The following is a 7,224-nucleotide window of genomic DNA, read 5'->3' on the forward strand; positions in this document are numbered from 1 at the left end:
GTCATGACCCAAAGCTCATGACCATAGATGAGGGTAGAAACGTAGATCGACCGGTAAATCGAGAGCTTCYCTTTCTGACTCAGCTCTCTCTTCACCACGACGGACCGGTACAGCGCCCGCTTTACAGCAGACGCTGCGCCAATCTGCCTGTCGATCTCCCGCTCCCTTCTTCCCCCATTCGTGAACAAGATCCCCAGATACTTAAACTCCTCCACTTAAGGCAGGACGACAGCCCTGACCCGGAGAAGGCACTCTACCCTTTTCCGGCTCAAGACCATGGCCTCGGATTTGGAGGCACTGAGCCTCATCCCGGCCGCTTCGCACTCAGTTGTGTAACAAATAAAACAAAATAAGATTTACGTGTGTTTAATATTATGATCTCGCCCACATCCAGGTGGCTCTCTGCTCACTGTAAACACAACCAGGGCTAGGGGTATAGTAAGGCTGGGCTGACTGGGGCTGCAGTGAAAATGTTTGTGTTTTCTCCACGTTCTCCAGTTTTAGTGACGCCTATAATGAGTGGAACATGTACTTATCACCCCAGTAACTATGTTCCCCAGTACCTATGTTCCCTGTTACTTATGTTTCCTAGTACCTTTGCACTAGTAATGTCTTCCTAGGCTATGTAATGATCCACTCTAGGGGTCGGCCACTGAAAATCCTGGGGTGGTACATCAAACTGAAAGCCATAAAAAACCTTTAGATTTGTCATGTTGTTGTCATATTTAGGTTATCTGAAACAACAAAGACAGCAGTATTAAGGTTGGGGAATCACTTTAGGTCTACTTTAGTTTTTTAAATTCTTCACAGTTGATATTATCCCGACAGACCCTGTGCCGGGCTAGGAGATGGCGTCATTCATTGTTGTTTTCTAAAGTAGGTGTAAAACTTATTTTTCCCAAATTTTTTCTAAGTCCTTCACAAAAGGTGTCTTTAATGTTTTTAAAACGAGTCGCGATATTAGTTTTGGATAAATATTTATGATTTTAGAGATAAAAAAAATTTGTAAGTTACTTGAACCGTCACCGACCGTTTCAGTATCAGGAAGTTCTCCGCATCTGTTGCTGTGCAAGTTTTGGTTCCACACCCCTCCCTTTGGTATCTTTTAAAAAACGAAACTCTCAGGAATTCAGGGATATATCTTGACACTGTGTTATTTTTTGTTTGGTGACATGAAGTTTGTGCGTAACCGAGAGTATAAATAACAGTCCTCATACGTAAAACGTTGAGGCGGAGTGAGGTTCCATTCATTTCATGGTGTTCACAACGGTAGATTTCAATGATGCACAATGTAAATGTAAAAAGAAAAGGTTATGTCATATACAGAATGAGTCCTACAATAGAAATCAACACTTTTATTAAAACAGATTCTCTTTTATAAAGTAAAAAACCCATTTGGCACAGTTTTGTGTACATTTGGCTAAATTGTGCCAAAATGCCATTTCCGCCTGGCACACTGCTCACTAAAACCTTTGTGAAATGAATATACTTCAACTTATTTGGTCCTTCTTTGCTACAGTTTTTCTCAAGATGTAGATGTATAAAATCTAAGGGCATTCCTGGGTTTTCACAAGAATTTTCATTGTGTTTTGTACTGTTGATTTAAAAAAAACTAGGCGAGGCTAAAAAAAAATTACAAATTTTCTTTATTTAATCACAAATAACTCAGGCACAGTAAGAGTTACAATAGTGGTTTCACTTAAGAAATTATCTTTAAGGTCTTACCTTTACAGAGGTACCAAGAGTTATCATTTAGACCTTATAACTGTGGAGCTATTCTTGATTTATTTTGCTGTGTATTTTTAGGTGGAAATTACCTCTAAAACCCCTTAGGGCTTAACAGGAAAAACACTGTCAATACTCAACTTATTAAACCTTTGCTTATTTTAAATTTATATTCAAAAACTAGCATTTGAGTAAATTACTACGAATTTTTACTATTAGACTTGTTTTAAGGCTTATTATATGGGTCTATTTCTGACGAGCCACTCTGGTAAACATTAAACTCAATTTCGCCAAAGAAAATTGTTCAATTTGGTGTTTTGAACAGTATAATTCATAAAGCTAGTGTACTTTCTAAAGAAACAAAAACCTTAAAACTTAATAAATGTTTTATATTTTTATTCAATATGCCTAAAACATGTAATAAAAGTCAAATAATGAAATGTAGCTGTAAATTACAAGATTGATATTGTGAACAAAACCTTTGATTATAACATTTATGAGACAATTACTCGCTTTTAATCAGTTATTCTGCTTTCATCTTCTTCCTGAACCTCCGGCAGCAGAGACACCTACAGACCAGGACTGAACCCCAGATCAAGGTTCCAGTTAAGACCATAAATAAAGCAGCCACATCCAGACAGAAGTAGGTATACCAAGGCAGGCTGAACCCTGCGGACCTCAGGTGAGCTGCTCCTTTGTTCCTGATGACGTACTCGATCCAGAAGATAGCTGTGTCTAAGGGAGACACTGGTTGGTCGCGGTGTAGCTGGGAGAGATGCTGGATGTTCTTGAGGTAAGATGGATTCTCTAAGAGGTCCTTTAGAGCCTCCAGGAAGTTCTCTGTGGTCAGGGATCTGACCTCCACCACCCGAGCTGCTCCACGCACCTTCAGTCTGAGGACATTGTCAAACTGATCAAAAAGGAGGGGCATACCCAGAACAGGAACACCATGATAGATGGCTTCATACATGCCGTTAGTTCCTCCATGGGCGACAAAGACACGGGTCTTGGGGTGTCCCAGGAGGTCACTCTGGGGCAGCCATTTTACCAGCAGGGTGTTATTTCCCAACGATGATGGTTTCTCACCGTCAAACCGCCAAATCACTTTCTGAGGTAGCTGAGCAAAAGCAGCAGCGATAGCCTCGGTGATCTCAGGAGACAGAGCCGACACCAGTGTCCCCAGAGACATGACGATCACCCCGTGTTCCCCAGAACTCTGCATGAAAGCCTCCAAATCAGCAGGGAGGGGTTTGGCCTCTTTGCACTGGAACCCTCCAATGTAGACCACGTTGGGCATGGTGGGCCGAGGGAACTCAAAAACAAAATCAGTCCTGAACATCCAGATATCAGCCGAAAGCTGCAAAGACAACATGTTTGTACCAGGAGGGAAGTGACGCTGGAACACCTCTGAGTAGGCAGGGTCAATAATATAGTCCTGCTCATAAAGACTGTAGAGATAGTGCAACATGTTCTGTGTTCGCTCTAGAAAGTCCATTTGGTCGTGAAGTTCACTTATCGTGTGAGGGACATATGAAACAGGAGAAGGAGCTACAGCATAATGACCCTCTCCGGTATTAAGCCAACGCACATTAAAAACCATCGGCAGCTTCAGATAATTACCCAGAACTGCTCCTAAAGGCATACCCGGGTCAGTTAACATTAGGTCAAACTTAGACTCCTGTAAGTTTTTTATTAACACACGATCATCTAATATAGCTGCTATTGATCTGGCCAGAATATCATGACCCTTCACTAGCATAGACGTGATCAAGTGCCGAAAGCAAAAGGTTTGCAAAAACTCAGGATAAGTGCGACAGTTCATAACATCTGGTATCATTTTGTTGTACTCGTTTAAGTCTGTCTCATCCTGAAGCATGGGAACATCAATCGAGGTATAAATGGAGGAGGAACTGGAGATGTACCAGCTCTTGGCAGAGCGCAGAACTGTAATTTGGTGACCCCTGGAGTGGAGCTCTTCAAGTATAACCTTCATGTTGATCCAGTGGCTACCATCAACAGGAACCACCAGAATCTTTCCACCTCTACTGCAAGAAGGTCTGAGCAACAGAAAGAACAGGACCGTCAGGATGATGGTGACAGTTATGGACATTTTCTGAAAAACAAATACAAAGAAGATTGTTAATATTGAATAATGGAGTAAGTATGGGTGTATTCATACCTGACACATTTGGTCCATGGACCAGAGTTTGTTTCCCCCGTTGGTCCGGACCTTTAATTCAGGTCTGAATACACTAATTTTACCTCTAGTGTGGATCAAACAACTGCACCGAGACCCATTTTTGAGGTGGTCTTGATCCACTTTCAAACAAACTTTGGTTCGGTTCACTTCTGGTGTGAACACAAACCTGCCTTGAACCAAACCAACTACAAAAAACATGCCTTTTTGGACATTAGCCCTTCAGTGTTGCTAACGCTAACACTGCTCTACAACCAATGAGCCATTGTGGGATGCAGATCATCTTACATCCCTAGGCTGCGGCATGTATTTGACAACACCATCTCAAAATTATCAGAAAACCACCACTGAATGAGCTGCTCTTGATATTCTTAATAGTTATATTAACACCATCTTTATTTCTGGGTCTGAGCTCTGTCCCGCCCCCGTCATTTCTGTCCATTGGGAGCAATGACCGTCACCTGTATGGCTTTGTTTATAAATTATAGTCTGCTTGCAAAAAGTACAATGTGAATGCAAACTAAACAAATAAAACAAAGTCCACTTTTAATCTGGACCAAAAGAGTGTACCAAAGAACTTTCTGGTGTGAATACCCTTTTAAATTTCAGATTTGCCTTAAATATGTGTTAGAAATCACTGTCAGCCACCACCATACCAACTGTCACCTCAATGTGTCTGAAAATGACTGAGTTATGGTGAATTCGTCCTTTTAGCGATGACGGCCATCTTGGATTTTTGCTTTTAATTCAGCGTGTCATGGTTTGGTTGAGAAATTGCTAAACAATCTCTAGAAGACTGTTCTGCCCAGAAACAGTGGAAACTGCCTCAGCCAATCAGAAGGCCAGATTGTCATGTTGTTAGGGGGCGGGGCAGTGCAGATGAGCAGCACTTCTCTGTCAAAATACAAAAAACAAACAGCCACTTTGTAAAAACTATTGGATCTTTTGAAATAATTCTTGTACCGAAAGTGAGAGAAGAGATTGGTTCTTACTCATGTAAATTTTTACAATTTTACACCGCTTTATGTCAGAGATATAAGAAGTTAAAAACACTTCTCAGTCTTGATCAGAACTGCTGAGTTAGCTCAATTTAATATGGAGACGTATAGGAAAATGGTACCACTCTGCCTTCTGAGGCACCTTGAGAGGAAACCATTTGTCCTAAAGCAAAAACAGAAACATTGTCTGAAAGGAGACAAAAATGTCAAAGTTTTGATATATAATTTGTATGTTTATGAGCTCAGTGTATTCCTATGGGGTTTTTAGGTGTAGGTTTTTGTAATTTATGTTGCCATGCTAACTCGAAAGCCAATGAAAACTAGACATGGGTTTTTACGATGTAAAAACAAGTGTGCATTGCCTTGAAGCATGCCATTTCAGCATGCCTTTGCTTGCAGCTTGAACTGTGACCAAGTTGAAATGTGTTTGCTAATCAAGTACCAGCTTGTGCCTGCTAAGTCAGCAGTTGTTTGTAATGAGGGTAATTGTGTGAGAATATGACAATTAGAAAATATGTAGTTTAAATGAAATATTTTGTTTATAGCTGGGATTGATCCCTGATCTCCCACATGAAAGCCCATAGTGTTCACCATGAGACTATACGCTGTAAAAAATGAAATGTTGGATTTACTTAACCATGTTATGTTACCTGGTTCCACTTAACTGAGTTGAGTAAATTCAAAGCAATACACCAGTTTTTTAACCAAAGAACATGAGTGTGTTGCTTTGAATTTACTCAACACAGTTAAGTGGAACCAGGTCACATAACATGGTTAAGTAAATCCAACATTTCATTTTTGGAGTGTAGGAGCTGTTGCAGTAGGTACTCCAAGTGTTAGGTTTGTATGTGTGCTGAAAGAGGCCATATTGCCAATGCAATTGTTGACACTAAACTGCAATATATTACAACAATAAAGGAATATTAGGACATTATTATAGTGAAATATTAAAATACAATCATGTTTGTATTGTAAACACTGAACTACTGAGTTTAAATATTATTAAACTGTGGTGCAGTACTGAGTAGATACAGCATGGGGCAGTATTGGACACATACAAGGCTCCATTGACTCCCATTATTTGATTTAAAACATTAATATTTCAAAAGCTATAGGTTGTACAGACACCAAAAGGCATAGCAATCATTTGGCACAGGAGTTTTACAGATTTAAATTAAAATGGCAGCTCTAGGACAAAGTATGCAGGAGGAGAAGCATGCCAAAGTGGAGATGACTTGGATGGGAAACGAATCACAATAGTGTGCATTGCATTGGCAATGCACACTGATAATAGCACATATTTTGTGTTTTGATATAACATTTGTGGGGGGTACACTTTGCCGTTTGGGCCACAATAATGTTGACTGAAGAGTAAAATATAAAGTAAAACAAAACTGCTTAAAAGTACAAAGGTGCTGCCATACAGAAGTATGAAGGCATTTTATGCATTGAATGCCTCCATATATTTGTATGGCAGGTCCCAACTCAATAAGTACTTGTTACGGTAGATGAATCAGCTGATGATGACTGTGCCGACAACACTAAAAGCCAATTTAAAGCCTACGTATCCTCCATTCCCACTATTATCTCCCACTTCACCACATCATGTCTGCACTGTATCATTTTTAAAAGAATTGTTAGGATCAAAGTAAAACAAATACCTTATCAGGTTGTAGAGCCCAGGAGTTCAGGCTTGAGCGGCACCAGGATACAGTCAGGTTTGTTTTTCTTTTTTTGCACACACAGAGGCCCTGATTTTTTGAGGCAAAGTCCAAAATGTGGATCAAAGGTGCAGGAACTCACTTTGCTCTATACAAGTTCACAATAGTTTTTGTCCCTTTCCCTTTGACTTATAATTGTTTCACTGCAAGGATTTCAGATTTAAAATTTTAAAAATGCTTTTGAACTTCATGCCAGCGAGCGTGAAAGTAAAACTCCAGGCAGAGAGCAAGGGACTGGAGTGACAGCGACAGTAAGCAGCTAAATATCTTTTCATCATGATGAGTCACAGCTTGGAGGTCGTATCAGTTGGCTGCAGCCCGTTCCCATTCTTTTTCTCTGCCTCTGTGGAGTTAAATGAACCAGAGTTAAGTGTTTAAACACTACTAGCTTTGGAACAATGGGCCTCATGCAAAAATCGTTCATATTCTTATCCTAAATTTCTCTTACTTTTGTTCGTACAAAGGGTTTGTACGAACATGTCACATCAGATTCAACAAACTCTTCTATCTTCATGAAAAGTGTGTAAATGAGCTGCGTAAATTCCACCTGTTCGTATCCAGCTGCTCGTGCACGCGAGAGGAG

At 40.2% G+C, this 7,224-nt stretch overlaps 1 pseudogene; it reads right to left on the bottom strand.

Moving 5' to 3' along the window:
* Window positions 1-2,104: 2,104 nt before the first annotated feature.
* LOC106526594 (UDP-glucuronosyltransferase 2B17 pseudogene) lies at window positions 2,105-6,679 on the bottom strand (annotated as a pseudogene).
* Window positions 6,680-7,224: the final 545 nt, after the last annotated feature.

Source organism: Austrofundulus limnaeus, unplaced genomic scaffold, assembly GCF_001266775.1.
Source record: "Austrofundulus limnaeus strain Quisiro unplaced genomic scaffold, Austrofundulus_limnaeus-1.0 Scaffold283, whole genome shotgun sequence".
Lineage (NCBI taxonomy): Eukaryota > Metazoa > Chordata > Actinopteri > Cyprinodontiformes > Rivulidae > Austrofundulus > Austrofundulus limnaeus.